At 43.2% G+C, this 19,681-nt stretch overlaps 1 protein-coding gene across 1 annotated transcript in view; it reads left to right on the top strand.

Moving 5' to 3' along the window:
• Positions 1-1,382: 1,382 nt before the first annotated feature.
• Positions 1,383-19,681, top strand: part of LOC134207740 (protein retinal degeneration B) — a 264,455-nt gene continuing 246,156 nt past the window's right edge. Inside the window, exon 1 of the mRNA XM_062683601.1 lies at positions 1,383-2,010. The gene's annotated coding sequence lies outside the window, so the exon portion shown is untranslated. The remainder of the gene's footprint in view (positions 2,011-19,681) is intronic.

The raw sequence follows: 19,681 nt of genomic DNA, 5'->3' as shown, positions 1-19,681 counted from the left end.
ATCATGTGGCCTCTTGGTTCCCAATTGATGAACGCAGCCTGCGCATGGGCGCTAAGCAGGGAACCAATTCCTTGGGGCCGGGGAGCGTTGTTCCCTCGAATACCGGAATATAACAATACCTGTTCCGATGGTTGTTTGTGTTCTCCAAAGTTTGGCCTACGGACTTCACTCAGTCTCAAGATTCCGAGTTTCATGCGCCGTGCCTCTCTGGCGAGTTTTGCCAGGTTACCTTGTTAAGCTAACGTTAAAACATTCCATGTCCTTTGCTTCATGCCAAAAGTCGTCGCCGTTATATCAGTTCTCGATCTTTCTTCGTTGGTTTCTCGAACGGTTTGTCAAGTTTCGGGAGCAGTAGGTTGTTGGCCTAAGGTCCCTATCCACCGGGATGGGGATGTCCTTCCAGGGAAAAACAGCAGGTTCCCAGCTCGTTGGTGGTGTAATAGTATTGGTAGAAGGAAGTCGCTGGATGCCCGCTTTTCCACACTTTCTGTTCTGTCTAGCAGATTTCCTGCAGCGCTACGACGCCGAAGTTGCGGAAATGTAATTCATCGTAGATACTCCTGTTGCAACCTTTCGCTTTCCAACCTAATGTTCGTATTCCTTTTAGATGTTTCGCTGCATTCGATCGGTTAATCCCGACACAAGAGAGAACTACGCAGGTGACTCCTCCCCTCACTTTTATGACGATTCATTGCTTATTTATTTTATGAGATTAATTTTGAATTTTCGTGGAAAATTTGGAGATTAAAAAGCTGTAATCGGGTTGAATCAATTATAGAATATAGGGGCTGTAGTGTGACTAGACTGTAAACTAAACACTAAACCAATCGTATCAAAATATCGCGGTATTTCTGGAGAACCCTTCACGGCCTTGCGTGCATGCAAATGCAACAGCTGATTGTTGCAAATTTCAGCTTTCGTCTCTTGAATACAATGCTGAGAGCTGACTATCGCTCACTAAAGCGGAATCCTTCTCAATATTTATTTTGCTTTGATGAGCGTACACACGGTAAGTTATTTTGATAAACTTTATTCAACATTTTGTTAGATACAAACACGTGTAGATTTTTCCCACAAAATCTGACTTACCGCATTATGTTTTTTTTGCTCAATAGTTCTTAAAAAATGTGGAGTAGTTCTTCAATGGCATAGGTGTGTCGACGCTGTAGCCAACCAAGTATCTATGTATCCAGATAGGTTTTGAAAACCACTGACAACAATAGAACCAATCCTTCCGAAAGCCAAGGCTCTAATGTTGTTCCAATAATCTCTAGCGTGTTCGCCACTGCTTTCTCTCCCTTCTCAATGGCAGAGCATGCTTGCATATTCAGTTTCGCGAATCGCGAGAATACCCCATCAGAGTCAGAGTGCTTCCGAGTTGCGAAACACTCTGTCCTATACGGTTGTGTTTGATGTGAGCAATGGCATCTTTCCGCAGTCAAATCAAAACCCGTATCAAAATTGTTCACGGACCTACGCAATCAATTTCGCTGTGTCGCGTTTACCTACTTCGCGCTCTGTGCTGTCGTCAATGCCGTCCAGGTTAAAAAGCACTTCGAATCGTGTCGAGAGACGTCGGTGAATTAATAATCAACACCGAAGTTTACCGTACGAAAACCCCTTGTTATTAGTTAGTAGCGAGGAAGTGCATATTACGTGGTGGTAATGGATGCGTTTTGTTGATGTAGGCTGTTTGTGTGGAAATTATATAGCGGATGGATGCGTCCAGTCTAGATTGTGAAGATTGATTGCATGTGAAAATGGAAGTAAACTCCAAATTTTTCAGCGTAGAACTGATACAATCTTATGATATCTGAAGTAAAAATCTCAGTGCTAAAGTTATCTTGCGAAAGATATAGAAGACGAATCTCAGATAAAGATGTAGAGAAGAGAGTGCTGTTCGCAGTGAAGGTCAACGAATAGTTTTAATAGTGTTTTGATGGACTACTAACATTCTGATATAATTGGTATAATTGATGAAGCCAATGATACAGTTTCGAGCATTAAAAGGTGAGTGTTAACTCATAATCGTGTGAGATAATAAACCCGTGACTTTATAATGATAGTTGGATATTATATTATCTAGAGCCGTGTATCTGCAAAAAATACAGGAATATGATTTTCACATGTTATAAATTAGTAGTTGATTACATTCAACAAATCGAAGCAATGTTTATATTCTGTTCAATAAAAATTTGAATATGTAATCTTTAGCGTAGTAATGCGTGAGAGAGTAGTTGGATAAATAAGCTTACTCTCTCCATTTTTTATGTCTAGTCTGGTTGATGTGTTTGTATGGTCACGGCGATTGAAATCTACCCATGTTTGGACTATTTTCACTCAATTGAAATAAACTGGCGTTCAAATATGTTAGCTTGTTCATTGCGTGCGATGCGCTCTAAGTCCATGGCAGAGTAATTCTTTATTTTTTATTTGGAGCAGGGAAAAGCCCGCTTGAGTAGAGCAAAATCCCTACCCCAAACAAGCGCAAAACATCCCCTTCTATCAATATCAACAGAAATTACCATTTCCAACAGATACAACAGATATTTCTATACAATTCTACAATTTGAAAATACTTATTTATCTATCAGAGGGTATTTGTGTCAGGAGCAGCAAGAAATTGGCAATTTTTTTTCTTTAGATTGGAACGAGAGAGGTGAAAATCAAATTCAGCAGCACATCGATTGAAGATACGGGTCATGTTGGTGAATGGCTCGTGTTGCCCATAATTTGTACGAGCACCCTGAATGAACAAAAAAGAATTCTAGGAACTTTTTTCAAATGGGCGTACATGATTCTGAGCTTGATTTTTGGAACGGCAACTGTGCTCATTAATTAATCTGTTTTGTGAACTTATGTGCCTAACAGGAAGAATAGGTTCCGATCTATCTGGTAGTACCGTTAGCTGAACGAAATATGCTGAATTGAGAGAGTATTAGCCATTTCAAATTTCAAGGTCAAACACAGTTACGCCTATTTGAAAAAAGTTCCTAGAATTGCAGAGTAGGCTAAGCTTGGGAGGGAAATTCTATTAAGTGTAATTTGACTGGCCAAGCTGACAGGTTACATCCAGCACGTTGTGAGTTTGTTTGTAATATCGATGTTTGTTACATAAAAAAATCAAATAAATAAAAAAAAAAATTAAAAAAAGAATAAAACCTGACGACGAGGCGAATTTAGGTTCAAAACCGAGAGCAAATGTGAGCAATGAATTCTGGATTGTAGAAAGTCGGAGATAAATACAGCCCTGGATACATCACGACACTCACTCAACAACTCTAACCCAATGAGTTTGCAGCGGTAAACTAGGTAAACTAAGAAAATTAAAGGTCCTAAGTGACTACCTTGTGATACACCTAAAGTAGCAGAAAAATATGATGAGATGGAATCGCCAATCTGATTGGCCATTTCACAACCGCATAGATAAGATTCGAGTCAGCAGAGGTAAGGTCCAGAGAAATCAAGACGTCCGAACTTAGCAAAGCAATCATGCGGTTAATTTTATCGAATGCTGCGGAGAAAGCACTGTAAATTGAATCCACTTGTTGTCTTTTCTGTACAGCTCGAGCGATGAACGATGTATAGATGGTGAAGTTGGTACTACAGGGGTTGGACAGAATGATCGCGACAGGCAAAATTTTAACGAAATTCAAATGATCATTCATTTCATTTATTTAGTTAACATCTAAACAGATAACACTGAATCAACAATTTGACGCCACAATGCACGGTTCGAGGCCGCATCTCTCCATCCTCGGATACGCCCCACGCTCGCCAAGTCGTTCTGCACCTGGTCTGCCCATCTCGCTCGCTGCGCTCCACGCCGTCTTGTACCTGCCGGATCGGAAGCGAACACCATCTTTGCAGGGCTGCTGTCCGGCATTCTTGCAACATGTCCTGCCCATCGTACCCTTCCGGCTTTAGCTACCTTCTGGATACTGGGTTCGCCGTAGAGTTGGGCGAGCTCATGGTTCATTCTTCGCCGCCACACACCGTCTTCTTGCACACCGCCAAAGATGGTCCTAAGCACCCGTCTCTCGAATACTCCGAGTGCTTGCAAGTCCTCCTCGAGCATTGTCCATGTTTCATGTCCGTAGAGGACAACCGGTCTTATTAACGTCTTGTACATGACACATTTGGTGCGGTGGCGAATCTTTTTCGACCGCAGTTTCTTCTGGAGCCCGTAGTAGGCCCGACTTCCACAGATGATGCGCCTTCGTATTTCACGACTAACGTTGTTGTCAGCCGTTAGCAAGGATCCGAGGTAGACGAATTCCTCGACCACCTCGAAGGTATCCCCGTCTATCGTAACACTGCTTCCCAGGCGGGCCCTGTCGCGCTCGGTTCCGCCCACAAGCATGTACTTTGTCTTTGACGCATTCACCACCAGTCCGACTTTTGTTGCTTCACGTTTCAGGCGGGTGTACAGTTCTGCCACCTTTGCAAATGTTCGGCCGACAATGTCCATGTCATCGCGAAGCAAATAAATTGACTGGATCTGTTGAAAATCGTACCCCGGCTGTTACACCCGGCTCTCCGCATGACACCTTCTAGCGCAATGTTGAACAACAGGCACGAAAGTCCATCACCTTGTCTTAGTCCCCGGCACGATTCGAACGAACTGGAGTGTTCGCCCGAAATCTTCACACAGTTTTGCACACCATCCACCGTTGCTTTGATCAGATTGGTAAGCTTCCCAGGGAAGCTGTTCTCGTCCATAATTTTCCATAGCTCTACGCGGACTATACTGTCGTATGCCGCCTTGAAATCAACGAACAGATGGTGCGTTGGGACCTGGTATTCACGGCATTTTTGAAGGATTTGCCGTACAGTAAAGATCTGGTCCGTTGTCGAGCGGCCGTCAACGAAGCCGGCTTGATAACTTCCCACAAACTCGTTCACTAATGGTGACAGACGACGGAAGATGATCTGGGATATCACTTTGTAGGCTGCATTAAGGATGGTGATCGCTCGAAAGTTCTCACACTTCAGTTTGTCGCCTTTCTTGTAGATGGGGCATATAACCCCTTCCTTCCACTCCTCCGGTAGCTGTTCGGTTTCCCAGATTCTGACTATCAATTTGTGCAGGCAAGTGGCCAGCTTTTCCGGGCCCATCTTGATGAGCTCAGCTCCGATACCATCCTTACCAGCTGCTTTATTGGTCTTTAGCTGTTGAATGGCATCCTTAACTTCCCTCAAGGTGGGGGCTGGTTGGCTTCCATCGTCCGCTGAACTGACGTAGTCATCTCCTCCGCTGCCTTGACTTTCACTGCCTGTACTCTCAGCGCCATTCAGATGTTCCTCGTAGTGCTGCTTCCACCTTTCGATCACCACACGTTCGTCCGTCAAGATGCTCCCATCCTTATCCCGGCACATTTCGGCTCGCGGCACGAAGCCTTTGCGGGATGCGTTGAGCTTCTGATAGAATTTGCGTGTATCTTGAGAACGGCACAGCTGTTCCATCTCCTCGCACTCCGCTTCTTCCAGGCGGCGTTTCTTCTCCTGAAAAGGCGGGTCTGCTGTCTCCGCTTCCGTCTATAACGTTCCACGTTCTGCCGGGTACCTTGCTGCAGCGCGACCGCCCGCGCTGCGTCCTTCTCCTCCAGAATCTGTCTGCACTCTTCGTCGAACCAATCGTTCCGTCGACCGTCGACCTTAATGGCTGCTTTGACTGTATTCCAGCAGTCCTCAAGAGGGGCCCCATCGAGCTCACCCTCTTCCGGCAACGCTGTCTTGAGATGCTGCGCGTATGCAGTGGCGACATCAGGTTGCTTCAGTCGCTCTAGGTCGTACCGCGGCGGTCGTCGGTACCGAACATTGTTGATGACGGATAGTTTTGGGCGCAGTTTAACCATCACCAGATAGTGGTCAGAGTCGATGTTAGCGCCACGATATGTCCTGACGTCGATAATGTCGGAGAAGTGCCGTCCATCAATCAGAACGTGGTCGATTTGTGATTCTGTCTGCAGTGGTGATCTCCAGGTGTACCGATACGGGAGGCTGTGTTGGAAGTAGGTGCTGCGAATGGCCATATTCTTGGAGGCGGCGAAATCAATTAGTCGTAGGCCGTTTTCGTTCGTCAGCCGGTGAGCGCTGAACTTTCCAATAGTCGGTCTAAACTCCTCCTCTTGGCCAACCTGAGCGTTCAAATCTCCTATGATGATTTTGACGTCGTGGCTTGGGCAGCTGTCGTACTCACGTTCCAGCTGCGCGTAGAATGCGTCCTTATCATCATCAGTGCTTCCGGAGTGTGGGCTATGGACGTTGATTATGCTGAAGTTGAAGAACCGGCCTTTGATCCTCAACCTGCACATTCTTTCATTGATCGGCCACCACCCGATCACTCGCCTTTGCATATCGCCCATCACCCATCAAATGATCATAGATCTGTGAAAAATCAATCGATTTCTTTGGTTCTTACAGTGTTCGACTGGACTGGAAAATTAATCAAGTTTTGGGAAACTGTTTCAAATCCATGTTCAGACTGCTGGATACCAAAGATAATCCAAATTATTTGAAGGCATGTCAACAATGCTATTTTTTGAGTGCTTGTATTTTTTGCTTGGGTGGAATGTTGACTCTTTTTATATTTTTTACATAAACTAGAGCTCTTTCTGAGTTGATTGATATATTGATGTCACAGATCAGACAACAAAAACCTGAGATATGACTGTTTCCGTGAAATCCGTGAAACAGGTTCCACCCATTGTCGCATGCACGCTATTGTTCTATTAGACAGCGTTCTTGCACCAAGTGGTATCCTGTGGTTCTGAGCAAATATTTAAGTCACAATTGTTCTAGACTGCCATCTAACAGAACAAGAACACATTTATTACCCACCGGATTTTCGCAATAACTTGGTGGAATAAACCCAAAAACAACTTCCGGTAGAACTCACGAACAAACTCCCGGAAGAAATCCTTCACTAACTTCCGTAAGAACATCTAGAAGAATTCCTGAAGGAAACTCCCAAAGAATTCTGAAATAATTTCTTTGAGAGGAATTTCTGAACGAACTTCAGAAGGAATTTCTGAACCAACCTCCGGAGGTTCAAGTTCCTGAAAGAACTTCCGGAGGATATTCTGAAATAGCTTCCGAAGGAATTCCTGGAACAATTTTCTGAAGAACAAATCTGGAAGGATTTTTGGAGGAATTCCTGGAGAAAGTTCCGGAAGAATTCGTGGTGGAACTTCCGGAGGAATTTCTGAAGGAACTTTCGAAGAAAGAACTCCTCTGGAGAAGCTCCGGAGGAACTTCTGGAGGAATTCCTGGATGAACTTCCGGAAGAATTCCTGGAGGAACTTGTATACCATATACACAAAATATGATTATATGATCATACAAACTATATTCGCCACCGCACTGAGGAGTATTTCAGCCCAAATCCTGGCTAAAAGTCTAAAACAATATTTTTAGATATTCTCATATTTTATCCTCGTTTTTCAACTCTCAAAGAGTAATATTAATTTGTCATGGGATTTTTGGATCAATATTAATTACCATAATTTACATGCTAGCAATTGTCCATAAAAAAATGTTCATGTTTTGTCGTGTTTTTCTGGATTTTTAATGATTTCCAAGATAAAAATCAAACGTTTTCAAGCATGATTCGATCTGAGATTGTGGTCATACTTCACTTCTAGATTAATACAAAGAGCACAAAAACAAAACAATACGCTTATATATATACAATACGCTGTTTATTGAATGCATTTACAGACGACAAAATGATTGACATCGTTTTGGCCACGCTTTTACACTGCGTACTCCTATGTGCGGCGCCGCCGATAAAATTTCAATCAGTGCACACTGGATCGTACTGATATAGCTGTCAACTTCCGAACTTAATCATCTTCATATTAATTATCCCATTTCTCATTCTTTGTTCAGCACTTACAGGGTGTACGCATATTATCCGTACAACAAGAAAGGTTTATAATAATTTTTTGGAACAAACTAAAAAACCAGCATGCATTGCATATTATTATACATAAAAGGATCACACGAACCAAAATGAATTTGTTCATTTCAAAATGACGATTCTATGTAGATACTTTTTAGACATTTTTGACGATTGTGATATTATTCCAAATGTATTGGTAATATACTCGGTGTTTTACTGGCTGTTGTTTTCAAAATGTATACATTATATATAATACCGAATGATAAATTCAATATAAATCCGGTGAGTAAGAAGGCAATTCCTTTTTGTTCGGAAAAACCGGAAAAAAGCATTCACAAAGACTAAAAGTTTTTTGTGCATGAAATGACTCCCAGAATAAACATCTGTTATAGCCTGCTGAGTTGTTATGCCCTGTTATGCCCATAGAGCAGCGGTTCTCAACCTGGGGTACATGTACCCCTGGGGGTACCTTTGCTGGCCCTAGGGGGTACCTCGGACAAAAATGCGTAATGGCGGACATATTACAATTTCAATCAAAACTTATTGATAAAGTTTTGATAATTGTGTATTTTCTATTTCAAAAATTTATATTGTACATAATATGTAACGCGATCAATAAATTCCAATTGAATCCTGCCTTCCACAAGCTCGGAAGCCTCCTCTAAAGAGGCTCGGAAGCCTCCTCGCAAGAAGCTCGGAAGCCTCCTCGCAAGAAGCTCGGAAGCCTCCTCTCAAGAGGCTCGGAAGCCTCCTCTCAAGAGGCTCGGAAGCCTCCTCTCAAGAGGCTCGGAAGCCTCCTCTCAAGAGGCTCGGAAGCCTCCTCTCAAGAGGCTCGGAAGCCTCCTCTCAAGAGGCTCGGAAGCCTCCTCTCAAGAGGCTCGGAAGCCTCCTCTCAAGAGGCTCGGAAGCCCCCTCTCAAGAGGCTCGGAAGCCCCCTCTCAAGAGGCTCGGAAGCCTCCTCTCAAGAGGCTCGGAAGCCTCCTCTCAAGAGGCTCGGAAGGCTCCTCTCAAGAGGCTCGGAAGCCTCTTCTCAAGAGGCTTGGAAGCCTCCTCTCAAGAGGCTCGGAAGCCTCCTCTCAAGAGGCTCGAGAGCGTGCTCTCAAGAGGCGCAGAAGCCTCCGTTCAAGAGGCGCAGGAGCCTTCTCTCAAGAGGCTCAGAGGCCTCCTTTAAGAGGCCCGGAAGCCTCCTCTCAAGAGGCTCAGGAAGCCTCCTCTCAAGAGGCTCAGGAAGCCTCCTCTCAAGAGGCTCGGAAGCCTCCTCTCAAGAGGCTCAGGCCTCCTCTCCAAGAGGCTCAGGAAGCCTCCTCTCAAGAGGCTCAGAAGCCTCCTCTCAAGAGGCTCAGGAAGCCTCCTCTCCAAGAGGCTCAGAAGCCTCCTCTCAAGAGGCTCAGAAGCCTCCTCTCAAGAGGCTCAGGTGCCTCCTCTCAAGAGGCTCAGGTGCCTCCTCTCAAGAGGCTCAGAAGCCTCCTCTCAAGAGGCTCAGAAGCCTCCTCTCCAAGAGGCTCAAGCCTCCTCTCAAGAGGCTCAGGCCTCCTCTCAAGAGGCTCAGGAAGCCTCCTCTCAAGAGGCTCAGGAAGCCTCCTCTCAAGAGGCTCAGGAAGCCTCCTTTCAAGAGGCTCAGGAAGCCTCCTCTCAAGAGGCTCAGGCCTCCTCTCAAGAGGCTCGGAAGCCTCCTCTCAAGAGGCTGGAAGCCTCCTCTCAAGAGGCTCAGGAAGCCTCCTCTCAAGAGGCTCAGGCCTCCTCTCAAGAGGCTCAGAAGCCTCCTCTCAAGAGGCTCAGGCCTCCTCTCAAGAGGCTCGGAAGCCTCCTCTCAAGAGGCTCAGAAGCCTCCTCTCAAGAGGCTCAGGCCTCCTCTCAAGAGGCTCGGAAGCCTCCTCTCAAGAGGCTCAGAAGCCTCCTCTCAAGAGGCTCGGAAGCCTCCTCTCAAGAGGCTCAGGAAGCCTCCTCTCAAGAGGCTCAGGCCTCCTCTCAAGAGGCTCAGGCCTCCTCTCAAGAGGCTCAGGAAGCCTCCTCTCAAGAGGCTCAGAAGCCTCCTCTCAAGAGGCTCAGAAGCCTCCTCTCAAGAGGCTCAGGAAGCCTCCTCTCAAGAGGCTCAGGAAGCCTCCTCTCAAGAGGCTCAGGAAGCCTCCTCTCAAGAGGCTCAGGAAGCCTCCTCTCAAGAGGCTCAGGAAGCCTCCTCTCAAGAGGCTCGGAAGCCGCCTCTCAAGAGGCTCGGGAGCCTCCTCTCAAGAGGCTCAAGCCTCCTCTCAAGAGGCTCAGGAAGCCTCCTCTCAAGAGGCTCAGAAGCCTCCTCTCAAGAGGCTCAGAAGCCTCCTCTCAAGAGGCTCAGGCCTCCTCTCAAGAGGCTCAGAAGCCTCCTCTCAAGAGGCTCAGGCCTCCTCTCAAGAGGCTCAGAAGCCTCCTCTCAAGAGGCTCAGGAAGCCTCCTCTCAAGAGGCTCAGAAGCCTCCTCTCAAGAGGCTCAGAAGCCTCCTCTCAAGAGGCTCAGAGCCTCCTCTCAAGAGGCTCAGAAGCCTCCTCTCAAGAGGCTCGGAAGCCTCCTCTCAAGAGGCTCAGGCCTCCTCTCAAGAGGCTCGAAGCCTCCTCTCAAGAGGCTCGGAAGCCTCCTCTCAAGAGGCTCAGAAGCCTCCTCTCAAGAGGCTCAGGAAGCCTCCTCTCAAGAGGCTCAGGCCTCCTCTCAAGAGGCTCGGAAGCCTCCTCTCAAGAGGCTCGGAAGCCTCCTCTCAAGAGGCTCGGAAGCCTCCTCTCAAGAGGCTCGGAAGCCTCCTCTCAAGAGGCTCGGAAGCCTCCTCTCAAGAGGCTCGGAAGCCTCCTCTCAAGAGCCGCGGAGGCCTCCTCTCAACTGCCGCCGCATCCTCCTCTCAAGAGGCTCGGAAGCCTCCTCTCAAGAGGCTCGGAAGCCTCCTCTCAAGAGGCTCGGAAGCCTCCTCTCAAGAGGCTCGGAAGCCTCCTCTCAAGCGGCTCGGAAGCCTCCTCTCAAGCGGCTCGGAAGCCTCCTCTCAAGAGGCTCGGAAGCCTCCTCTCAAGAGGCTCGGAAGCCTCCTCTCAAGAGGCTCGGAAGCCTCCTCTCAAGAGGCTCGGAAGCCTCCTCTCAAGAGGCTCGGAAGCCTACTCTCAAGAGGCTCGGAAGCCTCCTCTCAAGAGGCTCGGAAGCCTCCTCTCAAGAGGCTCGGAAGCCTCCTCTCAAGAGGCTCAGAAGCCTCCTCTCAAGAGGCTCAGAAGCCTCCTCTCAAGAGGCTCAAGCCTCCTCTCAAGAGGCCTCAAAGCCTCCTCTCAAGAGGCTCAGGAGCCTCCTCTCAAGAGGCTGGAAGCCTCCTCTCAAGAGGCTCAAGCCTCCTTTCAAGAGGCTTGGAAGCCTCTCTTCAAGAGGCTCGGAAGCCTCCTTTCAAGAGGCTCGGAAGCCTCCTTTCAAGAGGCTCGGAAGGCTCCTTTCAAGAGGCTCGAAAGCCTCCTTTCAAGAGGCTCGAAAGCCTCCTTTCAAGAGCCTTTCTAGAGGCTCGAGAGCCTCTTTTCAAGAGGATCTTAAGCCTCATTTCAAGAGGCTCGGAAGCCTTCTTTCAAGAGGCTCGGTAGCCTCCTTTCAAGAAGTTCAAAAGCCTCCTTTTCTAGAGACTCAAAAACCTCCTCTCAAGAGGCTCGGAAGCCTCCTCTCAAGAGTCTCAAAAGCCTCCTTTCAAGAGGCTCTGAGCCTTTTTCCAAGAGAATCGGAAGGCTCCTTCCGAGAGGCTCGGAAGCCTCTTTTCAAGAGGTTCGGAAGCCTACTTTCAAGTGGTTCGGAAGCCTTCTTTCAAGAGGCTCGGAAGCCTCCTTTCAAGAAGTTCAAAAGCCTTCTTTTCTAGAGGCTCAAAAGCCTCCTTTTTTAGAGACTCAAAAACCTCCTTTCAAGATGCTCGGAAGCCTTCTTGCAAGAGGCTCAAAAGCCTCCTTTCAAGAGGCTCTGAAGCCTTTTTCCAAGAGAATCGGAAGGCTCCTTCCGAGAGGCTCGGAAGCCTCTTTTCAAGAGGTTCGGAAGCCTACTTTCAAGTGGTTCGGAAGCCTTCTTTCAAGAGGCTCGGCAGCCTCCTTTCAAGAGGCTCGGAAGCTTCGCTTCAAGAAGCTCAGAATTCTTCTTTCAATACGCTTGGAAGCATACTATCAAGAGGCTCAGAAGCGTTCTTTCAAGATGTAACGGAAGCTTCCTTTTAAGTGGCTCGAAAGCCGCCTTCAAGAGGCTCGGAAGCCTCTCTACAAGAGGCTCAGAAGCTTCTAATAAAGAGGCGCGGAAGCCTACTCTAAATGGACTCAAAAGCTTAAAGGAGCTTCCCTTCAAAGGGCTCGGAATTATGTTTCCAGGAGGATTGAAAGCCTGCTTTCGAGAGGGGGTACCTCAAATCATGCAAAAGTTCGAAAGGGTACCTCTCACGAAAAAGGTTGAGAACCGCTGCCATAGAGCAACAGATTTAGTCCATTATTGTCTGTTTTTGCTCTGTAGAAGCGAAATGTCAAAAACTGTACGGATAATTAGCAGACTGTATAATTAATCACTCTCATTTTTTTCTAACTTTTTTGATTGACATTACTTTAATTACTAATTTACCAGTTGTTTACTTTTATTTCGCACTAGCGGACCCGCTGAACTTCGTCTCGCCCAAAAATAATTAATTAGGGAATGACGGCTTTGGCAGGTTTTGTTCTATTATTGGCAGGGAGTTTTTATGACTGACTAGGCTCAAATTTGGCCTAAACATTCTTTGCATATCAATGAATATTGTGGCCAAATTTCATAAAATTTGGTCGACAAAAACCCCCTGCCAATAATAGAATAAAACCTGCCAAAGCCGTCTTTCCCTACCACAAACATTTATTTTTTATTAACAATTTAAGGGCCGATTTCTGCACCTCTGCTTAATGCTTAAACCAGGTTTAAGCGTATGGGTAAGCACCGCTTAAGAGTTAAGCGGAGATGAAGAAATGGACCCTAAGTTTTAACTTTTGCTCTGAAATTTTATTTCATTTAGCAGATAAAACGTCAAAACTTCTTTTTTTCCACATGCCAAATTGAGTTGGTTTTGCTCGATTAGTCCTCGAGTTATGCAGAACTAGAGTATTATTTGTAAAGGAGTATCCCCCTCCCCTCTACAGCAGAGAGGGGTCTCGAACCCTCATAGAAACAATTCTTATTGTTAAAAATCTCCACCTGCCAAATGTGGTTCCATTTGTTTTCCGTGCTATGCCAAAATTTGTATTTCATTTGTATAGGAGCCCCCTTTCTATATAAGGAAATATTTGGAAATATTTTGTACCATCATAGAAATATTTCTTGTCTTTAAAAACCTCCACATGCCTAATTTGGTTTCATTTGCTTTATGAGTTCTTGAGTTATTCATGAATGTGTGTTTAACTCGTATGGGAGCCCCCCTTTGTAGAGCGGGGAGGGATCTCGAAACATCTCAAGAACCTTCCCCGGACCCAAAAACTCCTGCATCCAAATTCTCCATTATTTCTTCTTCCGTCGTTTTATATTCAACATTCTTCCTTTCATCTGTCTTCTGCCTTTAGTCAAAATTTGGTTGAAATCGGTCCAGGGGTTCAGAAGTTACAGATTTTTTTTTCATTTTCTGAACAATACACCTTTCTACACACTTCTTTCTCACCCCGTTGGCCCTCCTTTATAATCGTCTCCTCATAGAAAAGATGTGTTCCAAATTTGGTTGAAATCGTTCCAGAGGTCCAGAAGTCACTCTGAGTTGTCCATTTTCTGAACAATACACCTATCTCCCTTTCTCCAATTACTCTCCAATTTAATCGTCTCCTCATAGTGTACAAAATTTGGTTGAAATCGGTCCGGGGAGTTGAAAGTTATACTTATTTGTTCGTTTTCTAAAGAAAATCCCCTACCAAACCCCTGAGCAATGAAATGTAGCACGAAAATATGGAAGCTTGTTATTCTCTGCTGCAACATGATGTAGGGTAAAATGCCCAATAGTGGACCCCCTAGTAGCGAAATTTTACCCTTTTTGTCATAAGGAGTAGAACTTTTCAACATATTAATTCTGCTTGACATCTAATACCAAGTTCTGCATCCCCTCTTCACGATGCATGCATAAAACACTCAAATACACGACGTTATTCGTTGACATTAACATTTTAAAGTCTGACTAAATTTGCCCTATAGTAGACCCCCTGGGGGTCCATAATAGGAATTTGCTTCCCTATAGTCGACATTTCATTTGATTTTTATGTTCCGTTTCGGGACGTTCTTCTTCCCTATTATGGACCCCCCAAAATATTCCTATCCACACTCAGAAATAAGGAAAAACGTTGACAGATTTCAATGTATACTTTTTTATTATTTATTCGATTTATACGAAGCATAGATTATAATTTATACTGATCCTGTTTTTAAACTAACCTCAGCTCGTATTTACTAATGTTATTGTTAATTGTTTAAATCTTGTCCGCCAAAATACGGACAGCCTTTTACTTAACCTAGCGAATTTCTGCCATTTCCGTAACTAACATTTAGGACTAAAATAAAAACTGGTTCATTTCTAGCAGCCCTCTGGAGTTTATTCGAAATTGTAATTGTGGAACAGCAGAATTTTCTCATCGTGTTCGGAAAAAGCAAGATCCTGTACGAAGACTTCAGGAGGATTTGACTGTGACTTCAAAAAGGTTGTTTACTTAGCAGAAAGTGCGTCAGATTTTGATAATCGGTTTATTTTTTGATGTGCTGAAGTATCGACGAAGAAGCGGTGGAAATTTGTATGGACTTTCATTTTCAGCACGGCTGAAATGCTCGATTAACTTAAAAAGATTTTTATTGATCCAAGGCAGTGGGGTTGTACGAGCAAGGCAATGTGGTAGAAGGTAAGTAAAAACCGACTTCAAGTATCATATCATTACCTCTGTTGAAGATTTTATTATGTTCTCTTTTTGATTCTATTCTAGCCAAGATTCTAGCCATACCAAAAGCATAAACTTTTGCTTCTAAACCAACATCGCCAACGGAATTAACGGTAGCATAAACCGATACCCAATCGAAAGTGACCCTGCATAGTGAACAGACACGGAAGGGTCATCTAAGCTACTACCAGTGCACGCAAATAAGCCCAAAGAGAGAAGATTATCAGACCGGTGGAAGAAAACACTTCGCTGACAGAATTGTTCACTGATGCAGCAGCTCGATCCTAGTGTTTTCTCGTGTAATCTACCCCACTAGAACACGACATCATAAAGCACATCGAGCCCGCTGAAAAGTACGTCATACATCGAAACAGGTTGCGATGCGTTTAGTGAAGGTGACCTTGGTGGGGTTGCGAAGCACCGCATCCTTGGTAGCTTGGTATCATGTTAGACATCATATTTATTGCCTACAAACATCAGGCCCGACAAATGTCTCGTCGAATGTGCAGCTATATCTTCGAGGGCTATTATACTGAAGATCAAAATGGAACCAATAGAATCATTCGGAAAATCCAGACGAAAGGTCACTGCCATTGCCCATACCAAGGATTAGAAAAGCCGGTCCCTTATTTCCATCTTTACTTCTTCACATCACTCATCTAACGAAAATCAGCTATAAGTAAATATATACAGTAACGTCTAATGTATTAAAGCTCAGAAAAATATTGGTATTATTGTTTGAATAAGAAAATAAATGATATTTACAATTGTTTTTTTATCATTCATATTAATAAAAGAACCAAAACAAAATTGAAATATTTCAACCGGAGGCGACAGCAGCTGCTATGCTATTTTGATTTTTGATAAGTTATACTATGGTTGGTATAAATCAAAGTTATACTAAGTCAGATTTGTTGGCATTTAAACGAAGTTGGGGTCAACCAGGCGAATAGACAATTAGCATGACTTTTAATCTATTTAGTTTAAAAAAATTTCAGAGTGCAGCATTTTACGAGCGCTAATGGCCGCCACAATCCAACTCAGTTTTTGGTAGGATGGAAACAGTTTGAAGTTTGGCTTGTGTCGTATGACACAAAAACGATAAGTTTTCATCATCATAATGATGAATTCATGATGATGATGATCGCTGCGGTGTCATACGACATAAGCCAAACGTCAAATCGAATGCATCCTACCAAAAAATGAGTTAAATTGTGGCGGCCATTACCGCACGTAAATGCTGGATAGTGGACACTCTCATGTTTATTTTTTATAGAATTGTAAAAAATCATTTAATTTTACTTTCCATAGCATTTCCAGTGCATGTAATCAAATCATAGGACTGTAAGGTAGGTTCTCCCGATGGAATTTCATAACAAAATGTTTACATTGTGCTGTAATAATGCAAAAATGGCTAGAGGGTCTACTATTGGTTGGGGTCCACTATAGGACAGTTTACCCTATTGCCAGGAATGATCATTTGAAGTAAGTTATGGAACGTACACACGGTCAAGCAGTTTGACCAACAATGACTCCACCTCTCGTTTATTCAAACATCCTTCAAGCTTCACCAACATAGTGGCACGAACAATCAATTTATTCGACCAACAATATCACACGAACGACCGAAGCGCCAACTTGAGCACCAACCATTAAAAATATATATGGGGGTTTGTGCAACTTCACTACAAATGCTCAAACATGTTCGACGAACCTTGACTCCGACCCCGACAACTCAAACTAAAATCAAATCATTTTAATTTTTTTCCAACCGAGCCGCCAACTGTCAAATGGTTGTTCGAACAACTTCACACACGTTCAAACAAAGCAGCAACCGAAGCGTTTCCTTGGGGGCGGAGTCAATGTTCGTCAAACTGCTTGACTGGTGTGTACGTTGCATTAGACTGTATTATTTTGGTACAAATTTATCATATTAAAGCAAATTTTTCCTCATTGCAAAATATAGCGTGTGCAACTCGTTGCAAAACTTGATTTTTTCAGCACTCGTAGTATTTATCCAACTCGGAAGACCACCTTGGATAGACGTACAACTCGTGTTGAAAAACTCATCTTTTTGCAATTAGTTGCACACACTACTAGTTCTGTACTGAGTATTGGCTTTTCAGTCAATCTCATTGCTACCCCTACCATATTAGCCAAGGTAATCAACAAAATGATTGTTCGTACGACTGAATTGCCAAATTATTAGCAATTAATTTGTATTAGCCTTTTGGTTATTGTTTTCTGATGGCGCACATAACCCCAAACTATTAAGGAACTAGCGAAAGAAACCAGCTTTGCCCGGGTTTTGAAAATGTCATAATGAACTATTTGCAACACCGCACTCTAGATCAATTTCCGTGCGTTTGTTTTGTTTTCCTCAACAGGTGACCCAAAATAGTATTCTAATGATTTTTTACATTTCCCCGTTAAATTCGCCAACTTTTTGTATATACAAACCTTGCGGTTCCCAAAACGAATCGATTAGGGAAAAAATCTTGCAAATCGGTCAACCCGTTCGCGAGTTAAATCGTCAGGAAGGAAATCTCAACTCATTTTTATTATATAGACTAGCGAAAAATACCCAGCTTTGCCCGGGTGTTGAAAATGTCACAATGAACTATTTGCAGCACCGCACTCTAGATCAATTTCCGTGCGTTTATTTTGTTTTCCTCGACAGCTGACCCAAAATTGTATTCTAATATTTTTTGCATTTCCCCGTTAAATGCACCAACTTTTTGTATATACAAACCTTGTGGATCTCAAAACGAATAGAATAGGGAAAAAGTCTTGCAAATCGGTCAACCCGTTCGCGAGTTAAATCGTCAGGAAGGAAATCTCAACTCATTTTTATTATATAGAAGAAGATAAAGAAGATCGCAACCCGACTAGAAGAGCCTAACAGAAACTGAACACAATATTAACATATTGTGATATTTATAACTTATTTTGATACAATTTTGTTCTTACTAGCCATTAACTTTCAAATGTTGTAACAGGATTTTATCATATGATTTAAAAAATGCTTTACACCGAATTGCCCAACAGTAGGCAATTAAAATAGATGTAGCAAAGTCTTCCAGCCATATAGATATCACAACGCTGATATAATTTGCAAAGGTTGCCTTATTTGTAATGTTGTTAGTTTCATGTTCTCGAAAAATATTCTTGTTCAGACAAAAATAAAAGTTTCTGATTGTTGATCACAATCTGAAGACCTATCACGAACTGTAAAAATTTGCAACTGCACAGAAACAATATATTTTGTATCTGATTCTGTTATAAATTTCTAACAAAATATGTTATTTTTATGATAAAATTGTAACAAAATTTGATAGTTTTTTGTTTCCAGTAGTGTAATTTTTGATAGAAATTTAGATATTTTACAACATCCTGCACTACGTTTCTAACAAATTTTGTTATAATTTTGTATAGTATAACATAATAACATAGATTGATATAATTTTGATATGACCTTCTAGTCGGGAATGAAAAAAAAATAATTATTGCATTCCATCACTACATTTTTAGCTGTTATAAACATTGAATTCTATTGTTTTCTCATGGGGTGCAACTTGACCGTCTCTCCCACCGACTTCAAACTCACAGTAGATTACTAATTTAAGACTTCGATGAATCATAGGCCTATTTTCAAGATTGCCATCAAATCGCATTCAACTTTCCCAACGTGCAACAATCCACAGCGTGTGAATGCCGTGTGCACAAATGATTAAGCGTGATAAAATCGATTCATTGCGCCAACAAACCGGTCGTCATTTGGTCAGGTGTGGAACAAATCCGGAATGGGCACGGGTACCAACATCAATAGTCCGAACTAAATACTGTTTTACGTGTTTGACTTGTCGCTAACCTTGACTTCGGTTCTCTGCCGTGTCAAGCATATCTGTCCCATGTCAAAAAATATGCAACTGAGAAAAATGCGATTGAAGTTGGAAACATATTTTTTAGTTTGTAGCTAAATTGCCCCATGAAATTTTGATTAATAAACGTATATCGATGAAAATAGTGTATTTCTAATGGCTTAATATGTTTCAAAAGATAAACACTGTTTTTTTAGTGGAATTTATTCAGTGGGACATTTATGCTGCGAAATTGAAGATAAAATTGATAATTCCAAGCATATTTGTCCCAGTGCTAAAGTATCATCAGATTACTTTGCGCTTAGCAAAAGTTTAGTTGGGTCTAGATAACAACCTGTTTCAAATTAGATGCATTAAATCTTTTCAAAGCGTATTGTAGTAAAGGGCCGTACACTAATAACGTAAGCTTTTGTGGGAGGGGGCTTACGCTCCATAGAAAAAAATATGTATTAAAAAGCTGACATGGGGACGAGTGTGTCTGAAAACCCCAGAGATATTATATCTTACATAAGTATAAGGACAGTGAGAATTGATTCCTATACATAATTTAATCCTGAAATAAGTTCTGGTAAGTGGCGTAGCCATGGTTTTGGACATGAACCCCCCCCCCTCAGAGACAAATTTTTTAGTAGAATTTTTTTTCGATGAAAAAATGTTCGGAAAACTCCCCCTAGACCAATTTTCTGGCTACGCCACTGGTTCAGGTGAATTATGTTTCAGCGCAGATGGATTTTTGGAAGAAGCATCAAAATCAGATTACGTGGCAACTCAATGCCGCAATACTGCGTTTGATGATTCCTATAAAATTTATTTCAGATTAGCATCTGATGTGTCGAGTGGAAACTTCCACCTGTGTGGTGCGTGTGTGAACATTTGTAAACACATGTTAAGGACCATTTATTCGTAATAAGTTGCACTCGACGGGAAATTCGGCCCCATTGTTTGCTATTGAAAATCGATTAGTCACTTCCGAAGCTATTGCAAAAATCTTGTATATATGTAAATTAATT

This window comes from Armigeres subalbatus, chromosome 1 (genome assembly GCF_024139115.2).
Source record: "Armigeres subalbatus isolate Guangzhou_Male chromosome 1, GZ_Asu_2, whole genome shotgun sequence".
Taxonomy (NCBI): Eukaryota; Metazoa; Arthropoda; class Insecta; order Diptera; family Culicidae; genus Armigeres; species Armigeres subalbatus.
This window is presented reverse-complemented; position numbering and strand designations above follow the sequence as displayed.